Below are 12028 nucleotides of genomic sequence, written 5' to 3' on the forward strand. Positions count from 1 at the left end.
ATATCACGGCGTGATAGCCGATATTTGGTTGTAATTAACAACATGGATTTCACTTCAAAATAATTCAAGATCACTTAGATTTAAATGGATTATAAAAATTAATTGTATCTTCATAAAAAAACAATTATTGAGGGTAGATTCACAAGTGAGCGATAAAATAATATCACGTCGTGATAGCCGATATTTGATTGTAATTAACAATATGGATTTCACATCAAAATAATTCAAGATCACTTAGATTTAAATGGATTATAAAAATGAATTGTATTTTCATGAAAAATCAATTATTGAGGGTAAATTCACAAGTAAGCGATGAAATAATATCACGTTGTAATAGCTAATACTCGGTTTTAATTAACAGTATGGATTTCAAATCAAAATAACTCAAGATCGCTTCGATTTAAATGGATTACAAAAATTAATTACAAAGAAACTTAACGATCCCAGAGATGACGTCACGTCACAACCGTTATGCTAGACTGCCTCAATCATAATTCACAATTTCACAATAATTCTCACCAAATAACAATGAATTACACTCACCTTTCAATCAAGGTTAGACACGTGAGCTTACCATTACCACGTGTCCAGATTATGGAATGTAGGTCACCAGAAATACACCACGCTCCCAGGTGGCTGTGTAAGCAATACATGAAACTCTGCATCGATCCCACTTCTGATGTCGAATACGGATGGTCTCAAAGGCGGTGGGCGCGTGGGGTAGTACGATAATGTATTACTTCACAGCTAAACCAGTATGCTACCATGCTACCAGTGCATGAAACAAACCTTAGGACTCGTTAACCATACTAGTGCCTACTATACTTCAGTACTAAATGTTTAAAAGAACTAATTGCTATGTTTAACTCAAGGGAGCGATATGAAAGTAAAAAGAAACCGTTTAAATCTTTATTCAAGTCAAACTAGGCCGGCTCCAACCCTACGCCTCTAACATGAGAAGATTTAGCCCTATATGGGACCGGCAACAAACTCAGAGGGACAAATCTTTTCAAAACAAGTTAAAACAACACATAACACATCATTTCTTTATTTCACAAAAGTAAGCTTCTAATGAAACATAAGAAATCAAAATAACACTTGAAATAAAACACTTAGCTAAATGGTTAAAGAACGCGGGATTTTATAAGCTATCAGAATAATCCTTTAGGTATAAGCCTTCAGGAACGTAGCGAGTTAGGCACGAGGTTGGCTAACGAGTACGTCCGATCTCTAGCGCGGTCCGATCAAGAAGAAGTACCAGCGGCGGAGCCTCTCCGCTCCCGCCTCAGTCAAGTTGGTAAACCTGCTCGACCAGTCTACCAACATACCGACAAAAATACCAACTCGTGCCTACGCTCACTCGAGAGAAACCTCTCGACGTTCCAAAGCCTTCTACCTGTCATCTTAGTTCAACAACACGCCAATAGATGGCGTTACTCTCTACGCGACTTTATTTCAACAATGCGCCAATAGACGGCGTTACTCTCTACGCAACTTTATTTCAACAATGCGCCAATAGACGGCGTTACTCTCTACGCAACTTTATTTATTTCGTTACAACCAAATAATACGTAGCTCAACATTGCTAATCGATTTTATACAGGCGTCTAAAATAATGAACTATAACGCTGCAATACGTCTTTCTGGTGTCAGGTTCCGACATATATATGAATTTGACTTTTCTCGTATGTGTAATGAAAGGTACAGTGTTTAACTCTAGTAAAGTCACTCATTTCTGTCTCCAACTATTGGCGTTCTCACTCCTTTTGAGTATCAAAATATCTCATCAAATGCCCTTCAACTCTTGGTTAACTATGTACTACCTAATTGTTTATTTCATACAAAACAAATAAATTAGGCAAATTGGCAGTCTATAGAATTCAAGTTTCTTTCTTCGAAGTTCCTTTTCGGACTGTACGGACTTGTCGGATGGGGGCTAGGCGAAAAAAAGTGTAAGAACTTTCCGTCACAAAAACCCGTCATGACCCATTCAGTATGTGTTAACTTCCTTTCTTAACTTCGTTCCAACCGAGTCGAGTGTTCCACGACGACACTCGTGCATTTTTTAAATAATAATACACAGCACACTATTAATAAATTAAAAGCGGTCATTCCTTGTATATTTTCACTATCGATAACAGAGTGTACGGAAGAGGGCCCATCCCTAGTTGTGGAGTGTACCCCACGCGGCGTCACATTTATTGATGGACTTTGGAAGTTTTCAATATTATGGCTACTTTACATGTCATACGCATAGGTTTTTTTATTACGATTTCGCATTTGCCGCCTGATGCGCGAACCGATTTACTTTTGGGATATAAAACGGGAATATGGTACCTATACCTAAGTAGGGTTACGTTAGCTTTTATACTCGACTAAGGAAAGGGTTATAAATGTTATAATCAGAGATCGGACAAATTTGCGTCATTACTCGCAATAATGTGGACATGACTCCAAAATTGATTAAATAATTAATCATTTAATTAATTTCTTACCTGAGGCTTAATTTTGATTCCTAATCAATAAATAACACAAAGATTTCTTATAATGTAAATTTATTAAAGAAAATAATCAGTACGTTTTCCAAATTTTCTGTAGGTACTCATTTTTTTATATCAAAAATATATTTAAGTCCTATTTATTGACTATAGGGAACAAAATTAAATCTCAGGAAAAAAAAATTAAAATAATTAAATGATTAATTATTTAATCAAATTTGGAGTCATGTCCACATTATTGCGAGCAATGACGCCAATCTGTCCGATCTCTGGACTTATAATTTTAACAGTCTATTTAGCCATCTTATTTCAAATCTAGCCCTTTCAAACCCGGCCAATACTATTCTTTGGATTCTCTATTCAAGCGTAAATTTTGTCACATATTTAAACTTCATTCATAATAAGTAGTATAAGTAATTCTCAAAGCTCAAAAAAAGGACATTAAAGACTCAATTTCCATTCTAAACTAAAACATTTGTAGTTAGGTGACCGGTTGAATTATGTAGCCGTAAATAAAGTATTAAAACACAGGTTATAGTTTGTAAGCTCTATAAAGCGAATTTCAAGTTACAAATCTTCATAGCAGTCAATGAAAACTTCTAAAGTGAGAGATAACGGGTTTATAGGCGTTATTTTTCCAACCAGATCGCTTCGTCGTCGCCCCACGAACAGTATGTCATTTTTATGTGGCCACTTTTGGGAAATATATACCTTTCTATTGTCGAAAAGGTGCTCATATGGGGATAAGGGCCTTAATGTACGATTATAGGTGGAGCACTATTGTGGATGACCTTTGTTGAGTTATGGCCTTATCACGAGACGGCTATTGCCTTGCCCATTTATAATGTCATCATTACATTCTAACCTTTTCCTTCATCTAAAAGGTTCTAGACAGTTAAGGGCCACTTGCACCATCCCACTAACCTTGGGGTTAACCGGTTAAACCTGGAGTTACCATGGTTACCAGTACAAATTGACACGGTGTTAACGGTTTAACCGGTTCCGCGTGTCGAAACTGTCGAATTACGTTAGATTTAAAGCTGTTTGTGATTTTTTTACTTTCCTTTGTTGGATTGTGTTTGTAATCTAACTAGTTCTAATTTATTGTCAAATGGTGCTCAAATATTATTTGGTGCCAATTCTTGCCGGCAGAGGTGTATCAGATTTTTTGTTAAAAACCTCAATCGCGCACTAACGAACAAACAGCGGGTCATTACGTTTCTTGCAAGTTGCGACTTCCTTAAGAATATCCTTAGCCAAAGAACACATAAAAAGCAGACATCGTTTTTCTTTTAAAACCTCTCTCATTTGCCTATCAATAGTGGTTGAGGCAGATCTGACCGTAATAAATGTCATATTTTATGGCACTTAGGAAAAAATGCAAGGGAGCCATTTTACATTTTAGCCGGTGGTGACCGGGGATCGGTATGTCGAATTACGCGTTTCGAGTAGCCATTTCCTCCGGGTATTTTAAATTTTCCAGTAAGTAGAAATTTTTGTTTGGGGTGTTTGAGATTATCTCGAGTGTGTGTGTGCTGTGATTTGTCAACCTTGTCGTATCCAGTTGCATAAAACGTCATGCTTTGCGGTTGTCTTTACCTATTTGTGTAACGTTTTTACTCGTATTACCTACATAATGCACTAAAATAAAATAAAAAAATACATTTGTAGCGATGGAACTTTATTAAAAAGATAGACGATTGATGACAATTTCAGGTTTAATGTTTTAAGCATTATTGTAAAAGTCCTGAATAAATTTATTTTCTTCTTCTAATGCTGAATTTCCTTAAAAATTTCAAAACAAGCATTCCTCTAACTAAATTTAGATGTGCGCGTAGAAACTCAGACGGTGCTGTGCTATCATATCAGCTTATGCTTGCATTTGTGTCGGCGGGTAATGAGCTTACGCTGAAACAGTGATACAAGGGAAATTTAGGGAAATTTTAAGTATTTGTTTCGATAACCATTAAAATCATTGAGATAGGCATTTTTAGTGGGCAAAGTAAGTGCAGTGAGTATGCACTTTTGTCTCGGGCGATGCCGCTTGGCATGATTGTTCTCGTGTAGCCACGAGATTAACTCTTGTCTAACCCCAAAAAGGGAAAGGGAAAAGTCCAGTTAGCGCTCTATTTCGACATATCTATCTACCAGCTGCAGCTATCAGGGCAAGTTGGGTATCATTTTCGTATAATTTAAGGAAGGAATTATTTTTGAGATTATCCATTTATACGAAAATTATACCAATAGCTACTAGGTAGGTAGAAATAGATCGCAAACTGATGCACTTTCGGAGTCGTCTTTCCCCCCTCCCTTTTTGGGGGTAGCCAAGAGTTAATGTCATGGCTAGGGCATTAGATCAGCTAAGTCAAGAAACAATCGTGCAAAGCGGCGTCGCCTCAGACAAATGTGCTTACTTACTGCTTTACTGCACTTACACCCCCCACGATTTTGTAACAAACAATACTTATAGGTACATGTGACGCATTCCTTATTGGACTCTTCCTCTTCACAGGTACAATTAGATAGGTAGGTACTAACTAGTTGAGTTTTATCTTTTTTATGAATGATCAGCGCGAATTAACTGTCCTTTATTCAGCCTAGACGATTAAGTACCGCTCCTTAAATTTTTGTAAATGTACTACTCTATGTAGATACCTTACCTATATATACATACATATTTACTGAGTTGTTGTTGTTGTTGTTGTTGTTTACTGAGTAAGTGTCACTGATCATGAAGCATCAGCTAAGGTGGTGTGGCCATGTCGTGCGTATGGAGAATAAAAGACTGCCCAAAGCAATTTTTTACTCGGAGCTCTCTTGTGGAAAGCGGAAGCAGGGGGGCCAATACCTGCGACATAAAGACGTTCTCAAACGCCACCTCGTCGCTTGCGGGATACCGACTGACTGCTGGGAGGGCATTGCATTACAAAGATCAGAATGGCGTTCTAGTGTTCATAAGAAAGTATATCAATCTGAGCAGCAGCGTCTGGAAGACCTAGATGCTAAGCGTCATATCCGCAAGACGCGACCTAAGCCCTCCTACACATACACCTGCAACTCGACTGGACAACTCCATTGCGCATCGTGTGACCGCATCTTCAAGACAAAGTTTGGTTTTGCGAGCCACATTAGGGCATTTCATAATCCGGATAAGAATTGTTGATGGAGTCGCCATTGCCGGATACGGCAAGGAAGGAAGAGAGAGACATATTTACTATTATAAGTAAGTAGGTATTTAATTTGAACCGACTTAAAAAAATTAAAGGAGGAGGTTCTCAATTCGATTGAATGTTTTTTTTAACTAAAAAACGATTTTTTGGTAATCCCTATGGCATCCATTCCAATATCAGTTAGTGGCGATCAATCAAGGATTATTCACCCTTGTTTACATAAACACGATATTGCAAAAATTCAAATGAAATCGAAGCGAAACGTGTCTATCGGTAGATCGGCCGCATTAAAGACAGAGTTCTTAACCTATCGTAAATCCGTTACAAGCAAATCTTAAAATGTACTTCTGGCCTAAAATACGACTGCGAATTTCAGCACCCATCTGGTCGTTCGTTCTTTCAACTGATATGCGAACAGCCAAGTCCACATATTATCTGTTCTAATATATTTATTATATATCCATCTCCTTATGCGTACCTACTTTGTCAAATCGGACCTGTTTGATAGTGCTCGCTTGACCTTTGACTCTGATCAGATCAGTGACAACCTGTGAAACACACATTACCCCAGTCATGTTATTGCTAGGCGGCGCATTAGATACTTTTTGGGCTATTGTTATTATTCCCTGCAAGCAAACACACAACTCCAGTGGTGAGTGATGCATATTCAACACTGCTCATCCTTTTTCTCTTTCCCTCCCTCCTGGCGTGAGTCTCGTGCAAGGCCAACGAAAGGTGGGATTATTCAACCTCGCATATTGGCAAGGATTTTGAGGTTGATAGATTGATGGATAGCCGATTGTAATAAAACGGTTTACGCAAATTTGTGTTCCTATCACTAAAATCGATTACTGAAAAGGTGCAATGTCACTATTCACAGATTCACACGTCTTATCTTATCTTATTGTTTTCGGGGGCCCCTGCGGATACACTTCGACCCATAGGGATCTTTTGTGCAATTACCCCCTAGAGAAGATCCGTCAACTACTCAAGAGCTTTTCCCAATTCACACGTCTAGGGGACAGATCAAATTATTTTATCTAAATAGATATTGGTGTGGTTTTAAGTAGGTAATCACACTACTATGTGTATAAATTATACACTGAAATAGACATATACTGGAGGAATAGCTGTAACCGTATCCTTTGACCACCAAAAACGTCTCTCATTCAATTTGATTTTTAAATTTTTATTCAAATTGCATTTTTGTTGGCAAGTTTTGACTTGGGCGGCTAGAGGCAAAGGCACGTAGATTTACAAAAATAGAAATTGGGACGGGTGATAATACATCGTCCACCTGGTAACTAGCGCAGAGGTTATGGCGTTAGCCTAAAGCTGAAAATTGAAGTCAGTCAGTTAGATTTGAATTTATTTATTGAGAAAACCAGCAGCGATACAGTTTTTAACTTACCTATGCTTAATTACCTACACTCTATAGTCGGCAACCTGCGGCCCGCGGGCCGCATGCGGCTGGCCAAACTGTCACTTGCGGCCCGAGAGGCGCCTTGGCTATTTTGTATGTAATAGTGACAAACGACAATGTCTCATAAAGTCATAAATATTAACAAAGTACGGCCCGCGTCACCTCCGTTAACTACTATTGGCCCTTGGCTGCTAAAAGGTTGCCGACCGCTGCTCTATAGCATGGCTATTACAGGTTGTCCTGAATAACTTTTAACTAACTGAGTATAAATAACATCAAACTGACTATTATCTAATTCATAAGATAAGTTTTTCTAAGGAAACTATTAAGGATGTATCTAAACTATAAAGAAATCGTGAGTATTTATGAGATCATGACTATTATTTTAACTAAACGCCTGTAGTTTAAATAATAGCAATGATTTTGCTAACAGTACTAAAACTACTAAAAGTAATGTCTTTGTCTGTATCGCCCAAGAATAAATTTGGCCACATCATCTGTCATTTTTCATTTCTGTTAACGTCATTGTAACTTACATTAAAATTTGCTTGTTAGAAAAGTTAATATTTATCAATTCGTTGATTGTGCGTGGTGCAACTCGCATGACAAATGTAAACCTTTCGCTAGTGTCGAAAGAAGCACAGCAGAGGGCCTGCTATCTACTACTCTTATCGAAGAACGTTATATGCCTCTCTGTCACTCGAATGCGTAAGAGCGATAGAGAGGCAGATAACGATTTTCGATTGTGACATGTTGGCGGTAGGCCCTAGGTTTTTACCACTGTGGTTAAGGTAAAGGTAAATATTGTGTACATTGTGGTAAGGTTCATTGATAACGTGATATATATAAGTAGAGTCTGTAAGGACTCTATAAAGAATAACATTAAAATACAAAGTATCATATTAGAATCAAATTATATTCATCTTCCTCGCGTTGTCCCGGCATTTTGCCACGGCTCAAATTATATTATTATGTTGTATATTTGAGTCACTTGAACGCCAAAGGTGTCATGCGCATAAGATTAGCCGAGCACAATATTTGCCCGCCGCGAGTGCGGGCCCGCGATAAAAATATTCTATTTATTACGAGCCCGCGCTCATTCAAAGCGCGTCACGCGGTGACATCCGACTTCGTTTTCGAACATCGACGACAAGGGTTGCCAGCGATCAAACTCGACGCCACTTTATTTAGGGTCCCGCGCTGAAAAAAAAAGCTAACTTACTAAAAATTGCGTAATTCCATTAGGTCCGATTAGGTTTAAAATTCGATTTAATATGAATAAATGAAAAATGTTTATTTGTTAACAAAGAGGGTACAGTTGTAAAGGTTGGAGTCTTCTAGTAAGTATAAAATACTTGTGACAGAAGACCCCGCTCTTCCATAATATCTAGGGCTTAGAACTTAATTAACAAATATAAGTAATAAACAATATTGTTGTCTAAGAAGAAAATAATATAATTAACTTAATATTGGGAATATTAACTAATTAGCTATAACTAATTCTTACCCAACTATGAACAATATTTAGATAAGATTTACTTTCATTTAGATACTTACTTGGTATAAAATTAAGTTACAAAATATTGTCCTCTAGATACAGAAGACACGATAAAGTTCAAACTTTTAAGAAACCAAACCCATTAAGACCTACAAGTAAGTATACTATGTATAAGCAAACTCATAAATACTTTTCTTAATATTATTATAGTTTTTTTGTACATTTTTTATGGTTCTATCTACGATAATATATTTGTATGGGTAGTTTATGTTATGAAATAAAATTAATTACTTTGTAGGAAATCTGCAAAGAAAGGAATTGTCGACCGATCAAACAATTTTAAACTACTTTGCATTATCTGCTAATCCCACATCCGCTTCGGTTGTAGCACCAACCCTGAGTTATTCGGCGGAACCATCTTCACGCCCCCGTCAATGCATGCATCGAGTCAATACGCGTGTGCCAATAATTTTTCATCTAAACCCATTATTGTGTCAGCGGCTTACTATCAGCCGAAGCAGGACGGAGCGTGGCTCCTTCAATGTATTTTGTGTTTGCGAAGTGTCAAAAGTTTCGTTACGATTGATGATATGGGGTATGAATTTAAGATGATGATATATCAGACAGGTGAAAATGTAAGGAGATAGACATGGAACAAATATGCGTTACTTTTCACAAGTTAAATTATTTGAGGTTTCTTAATCACAGCCAGCGTACCCACTGTACCTACGCAAAATTACGTCGTCCCATGGGAATAAAAGCAAAATAGTCTCCCTGTTCGGTTAGTAACTATGAATTTTGGCATGCAATACGGTTATTGTGATCTAAAAAAGCGCTATGAACGACTTTTCAAAAACTCCGTTGTCTGAGCCTACTGCTCCTTAAGGCTTTTCAGCCCAGTTGTGCTCGGCTCTGTCGACAATAAATTGACTTAATATTTCGGATTTATAAAAAACAATGCATAGAAATATGTAAGTACAACTACATAATTCCACACGAGGATAGGTTTAGTTTCAATGGTCGCGGTCGGCTACAAATATAGGTGACCCAAAAATATTGTTCCTGCAAAGGCCCGAGCTGCTATCGCTTTCGTCGTCATCAGACTCGGGCGCAAACAAATGGCCAGCTTCAAAAAACTCCACTAGAAAAAATGTTCGCGAAATTCACACTATTCAGGGGAAAAGTACCTATCATTGAAAGTTCCGTGCGGTCAGCTCGTAGTTAGCAACCGCAAAGTCAAAAGAGCTTACTTCAAAGCGGCGGGGAATAACTGGCGGCTCCAAGAGAATGCTAAATAAACTGGCAACACTAAGGCAAGAGTGCAAAACAAATGCGGCAACACCACATCACACGGCCATTGAATCAAAAGACAAACGGAGCGTGAAGTGATGAAAACTGGAAAAATAATAAACGTACCTACCCGTAAGGGGCGACCTATTCTAGGATCTTGGAGACTCATTATAATATTTTTATTACCATTAATGAGCTGTTCGAAACTGCAATTTTCTTTTCTTTTTGGTTTTGTTACAAGTAGGTAAGTCACTAATACCACAACTGAAAATTTAGCTGGACAGCAGCAGAGCTTTCGCTTTTGGCTATTCGAAATATGGGTGCAATACTAATTAAGTAATTTGAGGGGACCACTGCGCTAAATCAAGGCATGAATGTCAAAATTACGAGACGCACTGTAGACATTCCGAATTAGCCAAACTCAAGTTTTTTTGATTAGCTATATGATTACCTGCTTCCACAAAATTAATTTTGTATCTAGCAGAAACGTCTGCGAACGATGCTATTAAGCTTAGAAAAAATTAAAAGTGGAAAAATTTACTGTCTTGGGTGGGACTTGAACCCACGATCACCAGATCGGTAGCCCGGTGCTCTAAAAGGTTATACCAGTATATAGCTGAAATATGTCTCTCCTCAAACATCGTGAGGAAACCTGCATAGGTAAGTACATCTACGAAGAAATTCAAAGGGCCAACCAGCATTGGGCCAGCGTGGGGGCTTAGCCCAAGCCCTCTCGCGCATGAGATGAATTATATGCTCAGAATTATTATTATTATCATCAAGTATATCGAGCCTTAGCATGTTTTGACAATTATGACGTTTGCCAGCGGTATTTACGGTGAAATTATAATACAGATACTAGGTATCCAACAGACAGCCCGGGGGATGTGTTAACAGAAATGTTTTAGTACCTACTTGTACCAATTATATTTCAACATACAGGGTGTATTGAATTTTTTTCTATGGAAGTTAATATTGGAAAATTTAATTGATTATTATACTAGTTTAATTTCTGAAAAGCCGCGAAGCCACAGAATAGGTTTTCCTCCAGTTAGGTTTCACACCCTCGAGTAGCACGTGTCAATATTGGCCGACACGTTTGCCAGGCGACGTATGATTTTTACATCAAAGCCGTACTCAAAGTGAGACTTGAATCACACTTCGTAAACACAGGCTGGGAATGGGTTCGCCAGCGTTTGTAGAGTTACCTACTCTCTTTGCCGAACGAAATACATACTTAAGTTTGCTTCCGTATAAAATAGTTTGTTTTCACCCATTGCTGGCAACGCCTAGCTGACATGACCGAAACTCACCGAAGCTAGTAAGTTTATTTGTATGTAGTTTTGTAAATAATAAAGAGCTGATTTTGCTTAGCCTGGGACCGCTGGCTTACATAAACTCTAAAAATAAAAAGGTCTTCTAATCTAGATTAGACACTAGACTTTACTAAATAGGAGGCATTGTTAAATAGACGGGCAATTTGGGCCGTGGGACATTTTCAGTCTCCCAAAAATGTCCTACTAATTTTACTGCCTATTATGTAGTGCCTACTGCCTAATGCCTATAGATGTTACTAGACCTTTTGCCTCCACTTGGTACCTATCTGAATTATGTAGGCAACCCTTGTGTAATTTATTGACGTTTATTTTCTGATATAATTATACCTAACCTGGGTCTGAATGAACATATAACAGATGAAGGTATAGTGAATAGAATCAGGCGTTACTTTGCGGAAATCCATACTAATTAAAACCAAAATATTACTTTGCTAATCCGCGAAAAGATAACGTGCTAGTCAATCAGTGCTAACCCGTTATACTTACTTGCGTATTTTTTCATGCAATTAATATTCCCACCCTCCCACCGCAAAAATAAATACGCAAATAAATATAACAAACCACCACCAAAAGAATAAACCTCGACACGTGTTTCGCCTCTCTACGGCATCCTCAGGAGTTGTTGACGGTCTGACGCCCGGCAACGGAATGACCTGTCTAGAATGGTCGGCCATATTTATACCTTGACCACTCCCCCTACCGTGCCGTACCGTGTACCGTGCACTGATTGACTAGCACGTTATCTTTTCGCGGATTAGCAAAGTAATATTTTGGTTTTAATTAGATGAAGGTATATAGAAAACTCAATTAAG

The sequence above is a fragment of the Cydia splendana genome, chromosome 1 (genome assembly GCF_910591565.1).
Source record: "Cydia splendana chromosome 1, ilCydSple1.2, whole genome shotgun sequence".
NCBI classification, from domain to species: domain Eukaryota; kingdom Metazoa; phylum Arthropoda; class Insecta; order Lepidoptera; family Tortricidae; genus Cydia; species Cydia splendana.